Here is a 23,607-nt window from a genome sequence, read left to right on the forward strand (position 1 = left end):
TGAGCTCTTATCTTGGTGAGTAACAGATCACAATACAGGCATTTCAATGTCTAGGTGAAAGTTACTCATTCAAGATAATTGAAATTTATTAATTATGTATGTCATACAACAAATTGTATATTAACATGGAATAAATTTGATTTGATTTGATTTGATTTGATTTGTATTATTTTTTTTCAGAGAAAATATGGTATTTTCAATATTCAATTAACTGATACACCAAACTCAAATTCTGGTAATATTTAGATAAGGTATGGTGGTTGTTATTTTAGAACGAAATTCAAATTTTATTTTATACAGAGTGTCTGAAAAATACCAATCAATTTGTATCTTTGATAAACGATTATAACTATTTTTTTTTCAAATAGAACACCCTGTATATTATTCAATTTTCGAATTCAGCCAACCAATGTGAACGACTTTGATCGACTATGTCCTATACTTATCTCTGACCGTTTATGAGATATGAACTTTTTGAAAAAAATTGCTTCCATGCAAGCATAAAATTTCCAATAAAATTTAAAATCAATTGCATAATACACACATTCTGAAAATTTCAGCTTTTCAACTCTGAAATCCTAAACTTGTTTTATGTTCATGGTGAGTGCATTGAAATCATATCAAGGACGTGTAGAAGATTTAATGAGTTATATCCTAATTTACCGGCAATGACTGAAAGAAAATTCAGAAAACTTTAACGAAATTACTTCAACTATGAAAAAGTTCGTGCCTCAAAAAATCGAGTGAGTTTGGTGACTGGTGATATGAAAAATGAAATAAACATTTTAGGGTATTTTTATGCTTATCATCAGGCATCAGTATCTAGTGCTGCGGTTGATTTGGAAATCTCGAATTTCTATATGGAGAATTTTACAAAAACATAATATGCACGATTATAAATTAGGCTACAAACTTTGCATAGAGATGATCCACCAAAACGGGTAAAATTTTGTGAAATGGCACTAACATGGACATTCAAAGATCCAAACTTTTTGAAAAAAAATATATGAATCATAATTTTCACGTAGGGGAATGTTCAATTGTTGAAATAATCACTTTTGATCTTCAGAAAATCCCCATTCCATTAGACAAAGGGGATTCCGACAAAAATTCAGTTTTAATGTTTTTTGTATGCTCATGAATGATGAAGTTTCTATTTGCATTTATGAAGAAAAGTTGAATTCCGAAAAATATTTATATATTCTGAGATCGACTGTGAGTGATTTTCTGAACAATTATTAGTTATATGAAGCTCCTGGACATTGCACACATGAAGTGAGTAGGGAACTAACTGATATAATCGAAGATTGGTGGATACGACGTTTAGGTCCTTAGATTTAGCCGCGTCGATCACTGGATCTGACTCCCCTAGATTTTCACCTCTGGGTGAAAATCAAAGAAAAGTTATATAGAACACCTATCAATACGAAACAGGAACTGAAAGATCGGGCTAGATGGGTCTTCGAGGAAATCTATCCGTAATGTTTGTTATTTACACACTATGAAATTTCATTTAAGTATACAATTTAACCTTTCTGACTAATATAAAGTTATTATTCATTATTTGATGTGTTCAATGTATGTAATATGTATACACGTATGTATGTAGTATATTTCCATTGCCATTTATTCTGTAAGTCCAACTGGTAAACTTCTTGACTTCCTATTTTTCTTTCTCCCTATATCAACACAGTAATCTCTCAAGCTTCTAGGGCATCACTCGGAGCAAGAAAGATGTGATGCGTCATTTCAGCCTTGATGTCTATATCAAGAACTCGATATCCATTCGAATAATACAGTATCATTTCAAACAGCTGTGTTAGAATTAAGAAAAATAACTGCGTTGAAAAACAAAACTGGTTCATCATTGCTGATAATGGAAATGAAATGTTTGACTCACTACACTCATATACCTTGTTGATAACAAAATTGTTTAGCCTGCAGGAATTCATGCATTGTAAACAGATTCAATTCTTAATATTTCGGAGCATGATTGGTGATGTTAATTTGTTCGTGTTACTTGAACCGGTTTCCACATATACTTCATGAACATATTCACGACGAAGTGAAAAACAAAAAACTTGATACCATACGAATATGATGAAAACTACAGTATGTGCACTATCATAGGAGAAACAAAAATTCATTCGAACAATAAATTCGAACTGAGAGGTGCCTCTTTCACCAAACTGCAATCACTGAGAGATCGATATAAACAATATTGATTTTGACTCATCAGAAATAATTTCTAGCTTAATAACTTGCATTTGCAGGTGTAGTCACCAGTTTGAGAAAAAAGTTTCCAGAAAAAATATTTCCTTATGAGAAATTTGGTATGTGAATCAACAATAATTTTCTCATGTACCTACAACATAATTTTTTCATTCATGGCAATGGCGTCTGTGCAATTATTGATTTGAAAGAAAAAAGTGATACGAGTATCTCAAAGACGATTCATTTAGGAAAAAGCAGTGGCGTGACACTTTTCTCTTTGAAATATTTCAGATGGAATCTCAGAGACACCACTATCAAGAATGAAAATGTATGTTGAACAGCAAAAAATGACTAGTTATACTAAATTTATCATAAACAAAATCCTTTTTTCTGAAGTATTCACCACAATGTAGTTTGAAAGTGTAAACTTATGTTCATATGAAGCTTTTTCTTAAAATCGTCCCAAACATAATATACTTAAATATCAGAATGTTATTAGGAAATCCTCTACTAACAGTATTTTCGACATGATGTTTATGGAATTGTATTCACTTTTTGGAGCAGAAAAGTTTTTACTTTCTAGTTCTCCCCTCTTTATACAAAAAATGTGGAAATAGAAAAACAAAAATAGGCATTTATTTCAAAATGAACTCTCAACAAAGATGTGTAGATCATTCAAAGAAGTAACTTTGAGACACCAACTGGAAGACACAACTACTTTCATACAAGCATCAAATTATACAAAAGAAAAAATACTTTTGAAACAACTACTTGTGTTTGTAGATTTTTGCTGAAAAAATCCTCAATTGTTTACTTTGTAGTACATGTTCAAGAGGTAAAAAAAACATATGTGATTTTCTAGAACTTCAACTAGCAATTCCTAATATGACTGATAACCAGTCCGTGCAAAGCTTATTGTTAAATCATCTGAAAATAATACTTTCAACGGGTGATGATCAACTGTATTGCCAAATATACGTCAAACTAATTGACTATTATAAGACAACAAGTGAGTCTGAGGTACCAGTCAATCCAGTAATAACCCTGATGACCTTAAAATATGACTCAACCTCTGACGGAAGCACCAAGCTCTCACGAAGGTTCGAAATAGATGAACACTTCAATCTATCAGACCGCTATTAAAATTTTTATGCAATCATTGTTCACTGTGGTTCTGGCGTTAAATCTGTTCATTATTACCCATTGGTCAAAGACGAAACGGACTGGTTTGAGTTTGACAATAGTCGTGTCACTAAATATTCTGGCAATTTCTTAAATTTATTGGAGCCTCCGGAGACAACCTTCATTTTATTCTATGAAAGAGAGGACATTCGCAGATTAAGATCTTCAGATGATGTGGTGCTGCAGGTTTATTCGGGTGTTCCTGCAGCTGAAAAAGAAAATGCGCCACTGGAATCAATCAAGCCGCCCCGGAGCGCTAAATAATTTTTGTTGTTGTTTCATAATTTTTATTAGCTTCAACTACTTTTATATTCACATTGAATTATACAAAAAACACTTCTTTTCCATTCAGTTTGTACTTCCATAGTAAGTCCATAACATGGAATTGAATCAGATATCATTCACAAGATCGCTACTCGAAACAATATATGAAAGAGGTTAAATTTCACTTTCATGAAACACTGTTATCCTCAATGACGGACATCGACGGAATAAGACACTTGCCTTATTGCCTCTTCAGCACCACTCTGGATAACATTATAAAATGCACCTCTCAATTCATTCATAAAATAACGACTTTATATCATGAATAAGTGAAATCTATTCATATAATCGATGTCAGTACGTAATGACATTCATTCGCTCATTTGATTTTGATAGAAAAAAGTATTTTTGTATAATTCAATATTTATACAGGGTGGGCCATCGAAAACTCGACACGGAGGCTTCGGGTACTAATCTTGTAAATCCGAAAAAATGTTCAGACAGGTCGATTTTTATTGGGAGGGGGACATTTTTTTCCTCATTTAGAGCGTCGTCACTTCAACCTCGGAGCAGAGGGATCAACAACCCTTGGAAAATATTGGAATTCTCTAAACAATAGTGTACATTTTTTTTTAAATTATCTTTCCGATAATTAACTTTTTCAATATTGTTAATAGCAACGCAACGCTAATTTTTTGGTAATATTTTAGTTCTTATCTGATAAGAGGACTATTACAGTTGTGAAATGGTTAAAAATGCTGTTTCTATTTCTCATTTTTATGTTAAAAGTGATATCTACATTATTACTAGTAGTGAGTGCCGCAAATTGTTGCGAAAGAAACACAACTGCAGAGAGGGTTGAGTTGATTGAAATGTACTAAGGAAATAGACGTTGTGCTGCGAGAGCCACTGAACTGTTCAATCAAAAACAACGGGAAATCGAACCACCAGTAACACATGAGGCGACACAAGTGGCAGTTCTGGGCCATGTTGAGCTTGACCATACTTTGAGCTCGAAAAAGTTAGCATTTGTTTCCGAGGTGTCACGAACTAGCGTTCGGCGTATTTTAAAAACCCACAAAATGCATCCTTACAATATTAAATCAACGCAAGAACTGAATGAATATGATTTCGATCGACGCTTGCAATTTCGCGAGTTGGTTAATGAACGAGTGGTGAAAAATCCACATTTTATTTTCAACATTTTCTTCTGTGATGAATGTTTTTTCTTTTCTGAATGGCACAGTTAATCGCCATAATTGTCGCTGTTGGGCTGATCCAAATCCTCACACTTTTCATGAAGTGCATAATAAACATCAATAAAAATTAAATGTATGGGCTGGAATTTTCGGTGACCGTATTGTTGGCACGTTGTTTTTAGAAGACAATTCAACCGGACAAGTGTATCTGGAGCTTTTGGAAGATACTATTAATCCCCACCTCTCTGATATTATTGAAAATGACCACAGTAATCAGGAGAATCTGTTAATATTTCATCAAGATGGGACTCCTCCGCACTATGCTCTGCCTATTCGGCAGTATTTAGATCAAACATTTCCGAATCACTGGATTGGGAGGCGGGGCACTATCAAATGGAGTTCATTCTGTGGAGCAATTTGAAAAGAAGAATTTACTGTACTCCTTCTGCATCACTCGAAGATTTACAGCAACGAATCACAAATGAATGTTGCCATATCACTCCAGAAATGCTCCACAATGTTCGGGAACGTTTCCAGCAAAATCTCTATTATTGCATGGAAGCTGGAGGTACTCCAGACCTCGTTAATACTTAGCTCGCACAAGTTTCGACTTCTGAGGGTTGTCGTTCGTAGGGGTGCGACAGCTGGTTAACGGAAAACAGATTTTTTGAACAGATATGCAAACATGCGAATTTAATATGGTTGACCAGGGAATTCCAATACGGCTAACTCGCCCCCAGGTCCCTATTAAATTTTAAAGGGTTGTTCACCCCTCTGCTACGGGGTTGAAGTGACGACGCTGTAAATGGGGAAAAAACTGTCCCCCTCCCAATAAAAACCGACCTGTCTGAGCGTTTTTTAGGAATTGCAAGATTAGTACCCAAAACCTTTATGTCAAGTTTTCGATGGCCCACCCTGTATAATTGTAGTTGTTTCGTTGTTTCTTTCGTGTAATTTAATATTGATGTGAAAGTAATTGTTTCGAGGAGGTTAGTTCTTCCAGTATGGTTCTGTCACTTTTTTGCATCATCTACACATCCTTGTAAAAACTTCATTGATGAAAGCAATTGCTTTCTTTCTTTGTAAGATTTCCACATTATTTTGAAGATGGAGAAGTAGAAAGCCAAAACATTTTTCCCAAGAAAGTAATTTCTACTAAAAATAAACCTCTTTCAATTTGAACATGTTATTCACTTATAATGAATTTTGAATGTTTTTCAACAATTTCATTTTTTAATTCATATATTTTTTTGGATAAAATAATAATAAATTTGGGAATTAAATGACACATTGAAATAGACGGAAATACATATTGGTATGTCGCTGTGAGTGGCTTGTTGAAAAAAAAGGTTATTAACTACAAAATAATGCATATTTCAAGCGCCTTTTTGATTTCAATTTAGTTTGTAATTTAGAGCAATGAATAATTTGTTTCAACCATATCATGAATTCTATACGATTACACTAATATTTTTTATAACTTTCAAATACGTTATAAAGTATACTTTGAAAAGTCCTCAAATTGTCATGTTGTAACGTAATAAACCACAGGTGAAACCCATTTTAACTGCTATAAAACTAAATACAAATTTTTCCATTCTCTAAACACCAGATTTGGAATGCACATTCAAAATTAATTCGTTTATCTTGCTATTTCAATTTCGGTATAACGAGCCTTCGGGGTTTTCATCGATAACTATCATTCTTGAAGTACTTACCATCTTGAATATGCAAATTCCGAATCAATTTGTGATGGAATTATAGCCTTTTCAATATCCGTAGCTTGTGGTTGCGAAATCATAAATTATTCACTTCAGTAAAATTTTAACACGGTTGTGTTAAAATGCGGTTATTGGAAATTCATTATTATCATCGCTTGAATTTTTTACATTTTTTTCAACGGCATTCTCAGTCACGTTCATTGGCGGACCAAATGAGAAATCAATAGTAGTAATGTATACTTGATATTTCCATCACGAATATGACTGAGACATGTTATATTTATTAATATACATTTCCATTGAAAAGAAAATAATTTTAGACAAGACAAGGTTTTGATAAAAAAATTTGGTATTGATAGAAATCCGAAAAACTGCGTTCTTATAGAAGGAAGAAGTGCAAAGTAAAAATCTCTTCTAGAAATGATGATATAGACGAAATATGGGAATGATAGAAATCTATAATAACAATGAAGTATCTGGAGGCCGTATGCATAATCAACATAGATGTGACAGTAAATCTAGAGGATTGAGATGACAGAGAATGAAGATGAAGAGAAAAAGTAGCTACAAGCCAGTGAAGAAAGCCAGATACAAAGGTAATTGAACTGCAAAGAAAAGAAGGATAAATGAACCGAAGGTTGAAGAACAGAAAGTGAAAGAGCTTATATACTCGTAGGGCATCGTGAGCAATGAACAGTGAAATGAAATTATAATAAAATACAAATAAGCAAAAAAATTGAACAATTAAAAATAAAACAATAATTGAAAAGATTTCAAACCAAGTTACTTCAAGACGTTCCGATTGTTAGTATCCACGAATATGTATTTATTCGTTTATTATTCAATTGAATATTCTGATATTCCAATGAACATAACTGAAAACTTGGAAAGTAAGCGACTTCTTGAGAAACGAGCCCAAGTGTAACCTTTAATATATTTATAATAATTCTGATAACTTTCTTTAAATGTTTACTTGATTCAAAAAATTAGCATGCTGATTCAAAGAGGAAATGCAGCTTCATGTTTAGGTACAATTCCTCAATCAAAAACCCTAAGTGAATTATCAATGTTTCCCATGAACAAAATGTATCGGCATGTACAGACAGTGCAAGAACTGGAGTTGTGCAGTTTGGTGGAAGACTCGCAGCAAAACCGTCAAGCTTTGACAAAAAAGGAAGTGGGAACTCTAAAAGAGGCTGAGTTTGGTCCTCTGGCTGAGCCCTCAAACGAACTAATATCTAATTCAGTTTTGAGCAGTTTTGCTTCGAATTCTTTATCCTACCAGTCCAATGAAGGGGTGAATCATCCTATCCGTGTTTACTCAGAAGGAGATAGTAGTGGCAAACGTAGTTGCAACAATAGATCGGTGATACATTCTTCAATCAAAACTCTTGGGTTCAATGGTTTAAAAAATCTTGGAAACACCTGTTTCATGAACATTATAATCCAATGTTTATCAAACACGGAATGGTTGCTGAAATACCTAAAAAAGGATGCATACATGGAAGATATCAATACTAGTATTTCTAGTATGAAAGGTGTTTTAATCAAATCGTTCGCGGAAGTTATCAAGGAATTATGGTCAGAAGATTCATCTGATAGAGTAATTAACACAGTCTACTTCAAAAATCAGATTCAAAGATTTGCCCCTCGATACATGGGTTCTGCCCATCAAGACGCCCACGAATTCCTTCGATATCTTTTAGAAGGTTTACATGAGGACCTCAACAAAATTACTGAGAAACCTGAACCAATCTTAACTGAGATTGACGAAAAATTGAGCGATAACGGAAAAGCACAAGAGTCCTGGCAGAGATATTTGAATATGAACAACTCCAAGATTGTAGACAATTTCGTTGGTCAATTAAAATCCACTATGAAGTGCACACACTGTGGACACTCATCAGTAATCTTTGATCCTTTCTGGGATTTGTCCCTTCCCATACCACAAAGATCTGGCCAAGTGAGTTTGTCACATTGTTTGGATTCTTTCACAAGAGAGGAAACTCTGGATGGAGATGAAAAACCAATGTGTTCGAGGTGCAAGCAAAGGAGAAAATGTACAAAGTCCTTATCAATCTATAAGTTTCCCCGTATTTTAGTAATTCATTTGAAAAGATTCTCTCCGATGGAAAGGTTCAGTGGCAAATTGAATGTTTCCATTGACTTTTCTTCAGTTGGATTAGATATGAGCAGTTATGCAGCAGAGAATGTGGCTCCTTGTCATTATAATCTATATGCACTTTCAAATCACAGTGGGACTACTTACAACGGACATTACACAGCATATTGCAGACACCCATATAGTGGCACATGGCATGAATACAACGATTCACAGGTGTTCCCAATTTCGCCAAAATCAATTGTGAGCAATGAGGCATATGTCCTCTTTTATGAACAGGAGGGAACGAAGCAGCACCTTTGATGTGTGTTTTTTTTTCTTCTTTCCTTTTTTCTTAATAATCATAGTTCTTTGAATTGATTTGTATTTCTAGTTGTGTCACAATATACAAACGAAAAATTTCCAAAATCCAATTTCACTTCACAAAGAGTAAATGTAATGTAGCAAACAAAAAGTAGTTGGATATTCTGAACGGAATATCTTCAGCAATACTTAAATTCATAATGTATATCTATAATTATTCACTATAGTTGTCTCCGAAGTTGTGAATTTTCTTAATTATTCCGTGTTCGTTTTATTACTGACAGAAACATGAAAGGAATTCTGTATCAAACTGAGAATGTGATGCATAATAATTGAGTTATATAGCTTCAAGTTTTGTGCAGATAACAAGGCAGAAAGCAAAATTGAACTACATCTCGAGAAAGTTGGATATTGTTACTGAGACAAAGGGCTCGGAGTTCGGAATAGGGAAAATTTAAATGTTAAATGCTCGAGAGTATACTTTGTCGATCTCTCGGAATTCTAGGATCTCAAGGCGAGTTTCAAATGAAGATTGTCGTGCATAATTGCGGAATCGAAGAAGACATATTGCCCATTGTGACTAAGAGGTTGTTCACTAGCGTATCTTTGAGATTTTGAGATTGAAATGTCTTTAAGAAAAGAGGCCAGGAAGTGAAGAATAGACGGGATTTCACTTCCGGGGACCCATAAGCACAATTACTCATTACGCTGGGAAAGCGCTTACAGGAAACACTTTACTTGAAATATGTTAAGGCGCGTGTTTGAATATAGTTGACAATGTTTCTCGTTGAGTGATAAAGGTTTGGCCCTTCCGCTGTCATGAGTAATTAATAGATTCGAAATGACAGAACCATTAGGACTAATTAGTCAATGAGATGAAATGAACATTCAAACAACAACCAAGTGTTGATTAAATATAATATACGGTCAGTTGATTGCAAGAAAATGTGCCAAAATGAAATATATGAAGGAACTGTCCCCAGAAAAGAGTTTGTCCCCGCTGTGATTATGGAAACTTCTGAAGGACGTGTTACTTACTATAGATCCTCTGAAACATAATGTATATGCAGACGATCCAGTCATCCTAGGGAGCATTCTTGTCCAGAGCAAATAGACTAAACAAGCAAGTACTGATCATTATGAAAAGTGGTATTCACCACTCACCAGAAGCACAGAGACTTGGCGCCCTCTAAAACTTCGAGGTGAAGGGATAGGACTGTCAGGGATGTTGAAGATCTGGAAGGGAAACATGACCAGACCAGACGCACCTGGGGAAAGATATGGGGGGTGATACATGACATGATGTATTGACCTCCAACCAATGGTGACTGATGGTAAAAAAATAAATTGGAAATATAAAGGTAGATATTCAAAGTGTATAAAATAATTTTTGAAATTTCAAGAAATAGACATAGAGACCAAGCGGAGCCTAATAACAATATCCATGTTGTGTTTTTCCAAATTGTCTTCGAAAGTTCAAAAAGATACTGATAAGAAGTTGAATACGAGTATTTTCAACCAGAAGCTTCAAAACTATACTATTTTGAATGATAATTGTCCCGTGTACGCAAAATTTTATATCAATACTCTTATATATTAGTAACGTTCCTATAAATGATATCTGTTTTGATTCCATAATGAATATTTCGAGTACAAACTGAATTTTAGTGTAGTTGCTTCAAAAATATTTTTTTGTGTAATTGAATGTTCATGTGGAAGTATTTGTTTCGAAAGGCTTTTTCTATATCTGAAACTTCTGTGGATGATCTACACATTTTTGCAGAGTCAATGTTTCTTTAATTTTTTTCGGCTTCCAAAAAATGTGTTTCTAATCAGATTATAGACTGAATGAATGTCGTTTCAAAAAAAAGTGGTATTGAAAACTGTTTTACTAATACACAAACAATTCAATAAATATTTGAGATAAATATGGACAGATAAACCGACTGAAAGGAACTAAGACAGTACCCAAGAATCCAACTTCATTCAAAGGTCAAGACAGTCTGCTGGAATACTGCAGACACTAGTAGAAGTCACAGAACCAAATGGTACATTTTTAATTTGGATTCTTTTTCTGAGGAATACACGGTAACACCTCTAGAAGATTATGTAGCAGACATAATTGATTGTATTGTTAGGTAAACATGCAGTTATTGAAAAACCAAACTCAAACGGATCCAACTTCTAAAATGATAATTTTTTCAATTTGTTTGTTCGACTTGAAAGTGCGAGGATATTATTGTTCCAGAAAGAAATATGAAACTAATCTCCAGCGAACTGCCAAGAGAGTCAACAAGACCAAATCATTAAATTTGCTAAGACATATTGTCGAAATATCGAAGAATACATTTCTAATGGATATCTGAAATTATATAAAGAAAACTGAGTCAGTGAAAATATGGAAACCTTTTGATTTAGCGGTATTCTGAATAAACCATATAAGGTGCATTTCTTTAATGTCCCCCCCCCCATTTATTTTTTGAACGGGTCAACTCAAAAAATTGAAATTTGGGATAATGAAATTAATACATGAATACTTAATTTTGAAGTGAAATTGACAGATGAAACTTTCGAAATGGCGACTGGGCACCATCTGGGAAAAAATTAAATGTAAAGGGGGTCTTGTGACACATCATTTTGAAGCTCCTGACGAATGCTTCAAAATCCTAGAATATGAAGTCAATATCTTCACCTACTACAAAATGGCGGAACAGTCAATAATTTCCTGAAGACAAACACATCAATATCGATTTGTAGAAAAATTCCTTTTTATCTGCCATATGGCAATTCCAACAACCCGATAAGGTTTGTTAAGTTATTTTTTGTTTATGAAAACGACAAAAAATGTCAGTATGACAATGAACATCATTGTTCAGTTAGAATATTCTCATTTAGTTTTCGGTTTTCCCAATATCCAGAAAAAATTAACGTTTGGACAGGAATACTGGGAAACCATATTGTAGGACCTCTATTCATTGATCAAAATTTAACAGAGGAACTGAATTTGTATATGATAGAAACTACTGTTGACCCTATCATCACTGAAATCGTCAAAGCGAATCCTAATGAATTCGATATGGATATTGTATTCCAACAAGATGGAGCACCACCACATTTCTCCAGACAAGTAAGAAACTATTTGGATACTGCTTTTCCCGGTCGTTGGATTGACCGTCGTGGTCCTACAGAATGGCCAGCCCGCTCCCCAGATTTGACACTTTTAGCCTTTTTTATGGGTCTATTTGAAGCAAAAGGTGTACGAAACTGAATCTGCTTCAATATTGGATAAACGGCAGAGAATAATAAATATTTGCAGAGATATTGATGTTACTGTGTTCGAAAATGTTCGTCGTGAAATATCGGATAGGCTGTTCATATGTCAAGAAGTCCAAGGCAACCATTTCGAGCATCATCGGAACTGACCTCAAGCTGATTACCTCATATTATGTAGTTGAATGTCAATGTATTCAGGCAATTATTAAATGTTCCGCCATTTTGTAGTAAGTGAAGATATTGACTTCATATTTTAGAGTTGTGAAGTAATCGTCTGGATCTTCAAAATGATGTGTCACAAGATCCCCCTTTCCATTTGATTTTTTTTCCCAGATGACGCCCAGTCGTCATCTTGAAAGTTTCATCTGTAAAATTTCACTTCAAAATAAAGTATTTCAAATTTCAAATTTCAATTTTTTGAGTTGACCCGTTCAAAAATTGAAAAGGGGGACATTAAAGAAATGAACTGTATACTGTGGATGGGTTTTGATCTGACACCACTGATAATAATTTTGTGGAATTTCCGGCAGAGTCAAATCACATTTTTAAAGCCTCATATATTAGAATGACAGAGAAACAAAGCAAACATACATATAGATGAGGCAGGTTAGGACAAAGCAAATACTCGAGAAATAACAATGAAGAACTGTTTTCTCACAGTCACTGTGAAAACTTTTCGAAATAGTTTGAAGATGAGAGGTGTAGAAATTGTGGAATACCAAACATTATTAATAAAAAATTGGGACAAACACAGTCAACACCAACATAGCAAAAAGAATTTCTACGAACTATATCAATACAAATGCCTCCTCGAAAATATTCACCAATATAAAAATCCAATAAAATAGTTGAACTATTTCAAAACTCAATGTATAACCTAGATCCAATATAAACATCTGTTGTTTTCAACTCTCACCGCCATGACGCTGATATCTAATTTTGAATCCCCAATTGCTATTTCTCAACTATTTAGACTTGAATTTTTCAATGAAGAAAAATTTTAATTGAGCTGTACTCTGAAATTAACAGTGGTCACTGTTTTGATTCCATTCATTGGATTTTCATCGCATTTAGAGCGACCACGTAGATTCGTGGATGATAGTTCCACCGTAATTCTATATAGGAGTTAACAGTTCTACGTGATAGTTAGATACATGCAGGCATTTCCATAAATTGTCCTAATGGACTAGTATGCGTATTAATGGATCATAAAGGCAGAGAGGACCGTGGGATGGAAATCAATTGATTAGCGGGTATGCCGGAATTATATGTGTCTGTCGGAGACGTGGGCCTCCAGGTTCGACTGGAGAGTCAGCGATCCAATTTCGCGGACAAGAGTTTCACTAGTAGTTTGATGCATGTGTGGATGTGAAGAGACTTTCACGTTGCATATAATCAGCCTGGTACATGATTGTTGATTGATATAACTGTCACGGGACAGGTACCTCATGGGCGTATTACAAGAAAACATACCAGGTGTATAAGCCGATCCAGGCTTGCCCTATAACTTTCCTGTATCTCCTAGTATAAATGTGGAATTTTGTAGCATTTTCAGTTTCATAGAAAATTACTCCAATTTTGAAATTTCAGCAGGACCATTGATGGAAAATTACTGTGAAATACTTTTCATCAAAAAAATGTCTATGGAGCTATGATTACTGAAAAATATTTGATTTGGTCGCATGATTTATGTGAAAATCAAATCAGTACTTTTGAACCATCCAAATTCCACGCTAAAGCAAGGCTGAATCAAATTTACACACCGTATATCTGTGGTCAGCCCCTTTATGGAAAAATTCAATGAGAAGGAATTGTATTCAAGAAGGATGTAATGAAATGGAGTTTATATGAATTATACAGGTCCTCTCTATTTTAAAGATGAAATCTTAAATGAATATATTTTTCTCACTGAGAAATTTTAAGAGACTATGAAATCTCATTTTGAGATAAAATTTCATTTCGTTATCATAAACATTATAATCAGGAAGCGACATTTTTGTAATTTTCCGTAACTTCTGGCGAAGAAAGCCTATGTTCTCATATTATTGAAAAAATGTAATCCTCTCATGAAACTTGTATTATAAATATTAACTATATTTTTCCAAATTTCACATCAGACTAAAAAATCAATCGTCTACCTTGTGGAGCAAAACTCTATTTTCAAAAGTACCAAGTACCAAGAAAGAACTAACAAAAATGTCGATTGATCTCAATACCAGATCAAGATTACAACTTCACAGAAAATCAATAGTAGTTTCAGCACCTCCACAGAATGCTGCAACAGATCCTCAATTCAATTTGAACGGAAAGTTTCATATACAACGAAATGGAAGAAGATTTGTTGAAAAAACAAGATTATCTAGAGAAAGAAAATACCTCCCAATCAAAGTATTGATCACTTCTCCTATTGGAAAAACTATGAGGTTGCCTTGGAGGGTACAAGAATGAAGATGATCACTTAGTGAACGAAACACGTGTCGAGGTGTTGAAATAAGGGTTTGGTGTTGGTAAAAAACTCCAAAAATATTCAGGTGGAAATATGTTGATGTGTTCGCTATCTGGGACCATGAATCAGATGATATCAACGTTTTCTTGAATTATTTGAAGTCGAGGGAACCCACATTAAAGAGGGAAGTTCATAATCAACTTCCTTTTCTCGATGTTATGATCAAAAAATCGATGAATACTCTCGATACGTGTGTATATCGAAATAAAACTCATACCAACAGATATCTCAACTATAAATCTAATCACCACGCTAGCGTCAAATAAGGTATAGTAAGATGTTTGTATGATAGGGCAAAGACAGTTAGCAATTCAGTTCATAATATAAAAGAGGAAATAACTATCATTAAAATAGTTTTGGAGTAAAACGCATATCCAGAGCAGTTTGTGAGAAGAGCTCTCAATGAAGTTGGTAAAAGGAAGTTGATAAAAGTAATATACAATATATACAGATCCCACAGTCACCACAAATCCAACAACAATACACATAGCTCACAAATTTTATTTATTATCAATGTTGTAGAGAATTAAATTCTCAACAATTTTTGTTTCAAACATTTTTTCATACGTTGAATCGTTCTTGAGATAGAGCGCAGCGCGAGCGCAGATTAAATATTATTTGAAATCAACTGGTGAATTTAACTGGGCGTACACTATCTCTTGAACAAGATTTTTTTTAAGTTGGCAAAGCAAATGTGATAACGGAAATATACTCCTCTAAACGTTTCGACAAATACTCAAGTTCTAAAGAACACATTTTGTTCCTTCACGCTTCAAGCGGCTGTAATACGACTTCTGCGCTCTTTAAAAAAGGAAAAACAAACGTTTCTAAGAACATTCGAGAAACTATATAATTTGGATGAACTTGTCCGGTTCAAAAATTATTTGGATGGCAAACTTTATTACTTAGCTGTTTATAATGCTCCAAAGTCTGTAGATACTATCGATCATCTTCGTTATGCACAATATGTCAAGCTAACAAAGCTCAATAAACCTGTTCAGTTATCAACCAACCAACCAACAAGTGGAGCAGCTCACCAACATTTTATTCGTGTTTATTACCAAGTTCAAACTTGGTTAGGTTAGGTTAGGTTAGGACATGATTTGGAACCCCAGGAATTGGGTTGGGCAATGCGTAACGGATTGCTAGAACCTATCATGACCATTTTACCACCTGCTTCAGATGAGTTACTCAATACAATATTCTGTAACTGCAAAAGTGGTTGTGGTTCAAGATTTGGATGCAGGAAAGCGGGGTTACAATGCTCTTCAGCTTGTGGCCAGTGTAATGGGCAAGCTTGTCTCAATGCTGTACCATATGAGACCGATGTTAACAAAGAAGGGTCCTTTGATCCAGAAATCATGGAAGAATTGGAAACGAATCTGGGTGAAGATGACAATGAAGATGATAACTCCCTTGAATTTTTACAGCTGCGAGAAGACGACGACGATCAAGAAAAAGAAAATTGAAATTAAAACTCATTATTCTTTTAATTATTTTATCTGTTTATTTAATTTCAACATTCACAACTCTATCAATGAGATATTGGCAAAAAACGTGCAAAAAGTAGTTTATTTTTTTACTTTTGACCCCCCAATTTTTGAAGTTGCGGCCGTCGAATCATATGTGAATTTTGAGAATACTTTTATGATGCCAAAATACAAAGTTTATACAAATTTACAGCTGGGTATGTCCACTTTCCTAGGCAAACCCCCTAAAATGCCTGGATACGTTCCCGGTTTGTCTGATATATTGAGACGCATATAAGTGTAATATAAGAACAACTTTTAGAATCACCAACACATTGAGATCTCTTTTGACACGAACTAAACCCAAAGAAGAAAGAAATAACGAAAGATTGTATTTATTCAAGATATCTATGTTCCTGTGGAAAAAGCTATATAGGTGAAACCTCAAGAACCTTAGATATGAGAACCAAATTAACATCGTGAATATATAAGGAGAAGACAGATGGCAGGTTCGGGGTTAGGAGAACATATTCTAAAATCATCTGGTGATGACGCTATGGAATGGAGTGAAACAATAATCATCACCAAAGAAACTCATGGAAGAATTAGAAAACTCAAAGAAATCGCATATATTCTTTGAGCTGGTAATAAGTATATTTCGAATAGTATTGTGGAAACGGATCGTATCTGGATGCCGTTACTAAGAAGAGAGGTTGAAAATGAAAATATGAATCTTAACTGAACTGATTTCTCAAAAAAAAATCCAATATGTGTGTTCATGTAGACTTTCACGTGTGACATCTGGACTTTCCATTCTTTTGCACCTATGTCGAAAGAAATTAGAACTATCACAGTATGAGGCGAGATTTTCATAGTGAATACAAGTTTCTAAAACAGAAAAGCATTGTTTTCCGAAACGTTAACTACTTATGAAACTAAGTATCAATATTTTTTCTATTGATTTTTTTCAATTTGCAGGCAAAATTTATGAGTACGACAAGTTACTGACTAATTGAACTTTCCAATAGTTTAGATTACGTAGTAACTTTTCGTGGTAATCTTTTCAGTTTGCCATTTACTATACTTCAGACCCAGCAACTACACTCCAGGAATGTAATACGCATATAAACAGACGGCTCAAAAACCAAGGAAGGCTCCGGATGTGGAGTGTAGTCCAGATCACTAAGCCTAAGGATTAGGTGGGGAATGGGAAAAAATACTAGCGTTGTCCAAACAGAACTGGTATCTCAATCGCCACAAAAGAAAGGAAAGGAATTTCTGGCAAAAACATAACAATCTGCACTGACAGACAATCCCTGTTAGCCTTGGAACAGACAATATGTTAACCTCAGGGCTTGTACTAGAGTGCCACCAAGATTCAGCCAAAGCCTCGGTAGATAATAACATTATCCTGAGGTGGGTTGAAGGCACGACGTAAAGGTAACCGAATTGCCGACTCTAGCCAAGGAAGCGGCTGGACTAAGGATTTTAGGACCCAGTGGCACCTACGGCCTGATGACTTTGACAGTTGCGGAACTAGCCAAATGTTAAACCCATGCTCAATCACTAAAGAGATGGAATGGAATCAAAGGATGCAATCTTGCCAGGATCACTTTGGGCGACCCTGGGAAGCTGGGGCCGAAGAAATATCTGGCGATGACCAGGGAAAATCTACGCTTAATAGTAGGATTTCTGATTGGACACTGTCAACTGAGGAAACACCTCCATAATATGGGGCTAGTGGACACATCTCTATGCAAGATGTGTGAATAGGAAGTGAACAGGCGAATGCCCGGAATTATCGTCAATAAGAGAGTGTGTGTTCGGCGAGTCTTGGCCTACACCTGCCGATATGAAGGAGATGTCTCCAAGTCACCTGTCCACCTCCCTGAAAAGGACAGGATGGACGATGACCTAGTAGGCTCCTCGGGAGGATGTACAATGGGTCACATGTGGCCTAAGTGCTGTGGGCTTATACTCACCCTCCCTACTCTACAGATACAGATACTACACTTCAGCATATTCTATATTGATTTAGCTTTCATTTTTTCAGATTGTGGAGGATTATAAACCCAAAACAAATATTGATTAGGGAGGTTCTAATTGAAAAAAAACGTCCACATAGAGAATACATCTAGGCAGTAACATGACGAAAGCCTCATCATAAACAGGAAAATACTTTATGAAAAAGTAGAATAACTTCGATAAAATAAAAAAATTTAGGGAAAGAAAGGTTTTGGCTTTTTGCTTCTGCATTTTTATACAAAAAAATGTTATCCATATTGGTGCTGAAGATGCAATGAAGCAAGTGTCTTATTCCGAAACATTGATGCTCGCCATTGTAGATGAAAGTGTTCCATGTAAGTGGCATCTCTAACATTTATTACTTCATCACCGGGGATTTGAACTAAATCATTGTATTGAAATAAATTTGGAAGAGTTTGTATTTTTTGAGGTAAAAAACGCTGGTTCAGTAAGGATTCGCTCGCTCGAGTGATGAAATGGAAAAGGTTCACCTTTGAAATGGCCTTGTATAATTCACAAATCAAGTTTAGTACTCAAACCAGATTCAAAGTGATTAAAATCTGTTTAAAATATGTTTTTCCGTTAATCAGCTGTGTAGCTGTGTAGCCTCAATAAACAAAAAAAAACTCAACCTTCGATTGTCGATCAAATCCGTCAAGTTATCCACAAGTTTCGTTACCAATGTTATACGGCAAAAGATAATTATTTCGCAGATACATGAATCGAAGTCATACACAAGCCACATACGCAGTTCAAAGTTACTGAATATGAAACCGTATAGCTTTCACACACCAGCTATGGCGGTTTCATCAATGCGAAGACGATGCATCTACACCTGAATGTTACTGACAGCGAACATTGATACTTGGATACTTTGTGGGCCCGTATATGCAGTTTACAACCCACAGAGATATTTCTCTTGTTTATGCCGCATCACCACATCTATCTGAGATAATGTATTATGGGTCGCTTGGACATTTGAAGATAAAAACTGTAGTAGTGGAATACAGGATAATTAATGAAAATTAGGAAAACCTGAATGATAATGAGTACCGAAGAATGATAAGACGATATTGAATTCCATTCAAATCCATCAACATGCCCTTTAACAGCAGTTCAATACATCAAAAACTAAATTCAGTCCAATAAGCACGTGGTAAACCTTTATTTTTATTCACATCTTTCTTTCACCACCTATGAAGTAACATAATGGTCTTAAGTCTTAACTATGGGAAACATTGAAACAAATATAAAAAATAATGCCCTTTTTGTATTAATCAAAGGACTTTAGAAATAATACAGAAGATATAAATGATATAAATTCCATCTGACCTGTTATTTTTTATTTCGAAACGATATTAGTTCAAATAATTGAATTAAAGAATCCATTGAATCCATGATACATGTCGATCTGATGACGAAGCAGAAGATAATTATCATAACAAAATACCCTAAAGTATAAAGAATAAGGGTATCAAATTATTTGAAACAGACGTTCAACCAAGTAGAAGAAAGTTTAACGAATTAAAGAATTTACTGTCTTAAACAAATTTATTTTTAACAATATTTCACTACACAAACTCATTTATATTCAACACTTAGTATTTAACGCTTAATTTATCTTCACTATTTGAATTCCTTGTTCAAACGCACGATTCGCTTTCTGAATTCATACTGCCATCTCTGAGCGAGGAGCCGGCCTTTTATATCGGTAACAATCGTTCTAGATTTCTCTAGTGGCCTCTGTTCTCGCCTAGTATTTTTCCAGCAAGTCAGACTGCTTCTTTCGTGGTGATGTCATGTTTATTAGCTGGCTGAGATATCAGTCAGGGCTGGCTTCAGATTCGTTACAGTATTTTTCTCTACAGTAGTTCATAAAGTATAACATATCACCAACGTGAAGAGTTCCAAAAATAAAAAATTATGCAACCTAGATAATGATCTGGCACACGATATGACCAATCAAATGGGAATAAATGTATTTTCAACATTGTTGTCTGTATAACACGACGCCAGCAATCGGTAAGAAATATCAGAAAGATCTGTAAGATAATGGACACTCATTGTTGATAGAACGAATATTAACCTGAAGAAGACTTGAACCTCACAATGAAGGAAAGTCGCTACAACTAGTGCTTTTCCATTTTTATTGAATATTGGATTTTAGAATAGCATTAGCTGTAAATCTCGAAAACCAGGCAACGTTTTCAATATTTGTATGTACCGAATTCCAAAATAATGCAGAAAATCTCACATCAGTGACGCCAAGAGGTCAAATGTAAATATTGGCAAGTATAAGAACTTCGAGTGGAAAGAAACCAGCAAATCAGGAATTGCGAAGCATGTTTAAACCCACCAACAAAACATTAAAGTAGTCCGAAAATGAAAGCATTCATAAGAAGAAACACTGGTTCAGAAAGATATTCAAGAAAATTTATGTACATGCTTCTCTTCACCTATGAAACTCTTTAATAAAGCGGAAAAACAGACTGTAATACACTGAATCGGAAAAACGTTATTTTATTCAGATTGGTACTGAAGAGGTAATAAAAGAAGTTCCTCATTCCGAAACATCGATGGCCGCCATTGAGGATGACAGTGTCCCATGTAAGTGAAATTTTATCTCCTTCATCAATACTTATAAATGAATTGAAGGGGTTATATTTTTAGGAGTGATTAATTTTTGGGAAAGAAAGTTTTTGGCTTTCTACTACTCCATCTTGATACAAAAAAAGGATGAGGGAATCTTCCAAAGAAAGGAAGGAACTAATCAATTTGAAAATAAATAGAGTAGTGAGGATGACAGTGTCCCATCTAAGTGAAATTTTATCTCCTTCATCAATACTTATAAATGAATTGACGGGGTTATATTTTTAGGAGTGATTAATTTTTGGGAAAAAAAGTTTTTGGCTTTCTACTGCTCCATCTTGATACAAAAAAAGAATGAGGGAATCTTCCAAAGAAAGGAAGGAAATAATCAATTTGAAAATAAGTAGAGTAGTGAGGATGACAGTGTCCCATGTAAGTGAAATTTTATCTCCTTCATTAATACTTATAAATGAATTGAAGGGGTTATATTTTTAGGAGTGATTAATTTTTAGGAAAGAAAGTTTTTGGCTTTCTACTACTCCATCTTGATACAAAAAAAGGATGAGGGAATCTTCCAAAGAAAGGAAGGAAGTAATCAATTTGGAAATAAGTAGAATAGTAGAAAGCCAAAAACTTTCTTTCCCAAAAATTATGTCATCGATGACATAAGCAGATCAAGCTTATTCCGTGACATTATAAATCGTAATTCATGAATGAATTGTGTGTATTTTCTATAATGTTATCCAATTTGGTACTGAAGAATCTTGGGGCAAGTGTCTTAAGGCGAAACATCGATGTATACCTGTGAGGATGACAGTGTTCCATGTAAGTTCAATTTGTTACCATTCATTTAAATTAGAACTCATGTGAATAATATCTGATTTTTATTCCACAACGAATGTTTGAAATACAAACTGAGAAGAGAAAAGTATCTTCTGTATAATTCAGTGTTCATATAGAAGTATTTGTTTCGAAAGATTTTTTTTCTTTCGTGTAATTCAATGTTTATATGAAAGTAGCTGTTTCAGGAGGACTTTCTTTCAGTTCGTGTCTGAAAGTTACTTCTTTGCATGATCTACACATCCATGTATAGAGTTACTTATTTTCAAATTGATTACTTCCTTCCTTTCTTTGGAAGATTCCCTCATCCTTTTCTTGTATCAAGATGGAGTAGTAGAAAGCCAAAAACTTTCTTTCCCAAAACTCATAAATGCTAAAGTTACTCACTCATTCATCTCTGTTTCTCCGTTCTAGGAAGCTATAATTTGGTATATGGGTGCTTCTCACGTCTCAGATGCGCACTTAGAAAATATTTTCGAATATTCCATGAGGGTTCTCCCCGTGGGGGTAAAAGGGGCGCGTTAACATTTGAAAATTACCTTTTCATCACTGGTTTCTCGGCTATATTTTCGTAGGGTGAAATTTTGTATGTAGGTTCGTTTTATGTTGTAGGTAGGCGATAAGAAAGATTTTAAATATTCCAACTAGGGCGCCAGCCGCAAGGAAAAAAATCGCGTTCATAAAATAGAGTTACAGTTTTATCACTGTTTCTCCATTCCGTTAAATTTTCGGTGAGTGAAACTCATATTTAGTGTCAGCATTGCACCCGTGCGGAACCGGGGCGCCTCGCTAGTTAACTATATTGTGTAGCGTTCCTGTGAATAATCTTATTCTTATTGAATAATTCAATTCCATAAAAATTGTTTGGAGTTCAAACTGCGATACTTTTTTTTTGTGTAATTCAATGTTTAGAAGAAAGTAGTTATTTCGAGAGGGCTTTTTCTGCCAGTTCGTGTCTAAAACTAACTTCTATGCATGATCTACACATATTTGTGAGAAGTTCATTTTGAAATTGATTGCTGTCTTCCTTCCTTTGGAAAGATTTTTTGTAAAAACCATCCTTTCCCAAAAACTAATTTCTCATAAAAATATTTCTAATATTTTTATCGCTTCATTCATTCATCTTCTTCCAGAGTTCAAACCCTCTGTATTAATTAAATGCATGGCAGTTCTAATATTTGGACATATAAAATTGTTTATACAGGATTTTTGATGAACGAAAAGGGTCGATTTTCAAAGTGCGCCTATATTCGTGAATCACTATAAGGAATAATTGTAGGAATTTTGAAAAAAACGGAACAAATACAAATTTTACAATGTCATTCGAGAGTAATAACATTAGCAAATATAAAATAATAGAAAATAAAGCAAATAATTGTTGACTCACGTAGGTTTCAGCATACCAAAGAACACCTGCATTCCTAGACAGGAAACGTACCTGAAAACGAATTGAGAAATTAATACTGCAAGATATGAATCATCATATTTATAGACGCAAACCGCATAATTCTCAAGTCAGTGGCTAGAATTCATTCGAATCAGAAAAGCAGTAGCTTTCATAATATCTCAAACTACTTATTAATTTTTTCTACATTTCACCAAAACGTTGTGGAAGCACATTTTAAAAAATCTAGATTCGGATGAGTTGAGTTATACGGGTTAGATTGTTTCATTAAAAATTATATACCTAATGCATGAATTTGAAGCTGACATTTATTGTTTCAAGTACAATCAATTAATCAAAGTATAATGTATTGTCTAATGTCACATTAGAGACATCACTTTTCATTGTAGTATTAACAATAATAATATTAACTTGAGGTGTCTTGAAGATTTTATTGACTTCAATGAATTTCAGTTATATAATGATATACTACTATCAGGGAAAAACGCTAGATTT

General features: G+C 34.4%; 1 long non-coding RNA gene and 1 pseudogene across 1 annotated transcript in view; one reads left to right on the forward strand and one right to left on the reverse strand.

The window, feature by feature from the left end:
* LOC141483354 (uncharacterized) overlaps positions 1-23,145 on the reverse strand; it is a 38,317-nt gene extending 15,172 nt beyond the window's left edge. The window contains exon 1 of the long non-coding RNA XR_012466036.1: positions 23,095-23,145. This is a non-coding gene — a long non-coding RNA (uncharacterized lncRNA). The remainder of the gene's footprint in view (positions 1-23,094) is intronic.
* LOC141483367 (ubiquitin carboxyl-terminal hydrolase 2 pseudogene) lies at positions 7,584-9,075 on the forward strand (annotated as a pseudogene).
* Positions 23,146-23,607: the final 462 nt, after the last annotated feature.

This window comes from Leptinotarsa decemlineata, unplaced genomic scaffold (genome assembly GCF_025532065.1).
Source record: "Leptinotarsa decemlineata unplaced genomic scaffold, Ldec_3_MD MMD2_tig00003335_RagTag_RagTag, whole genome shotgun sequence".
Classification (NCBI taxonomy): Eukaryota; Metazoa; Arthropoda; class Insecta; order Coleoptera; family Chrysomelidae; genus Leptinotarsa; species Leptinotarsa decemlineata.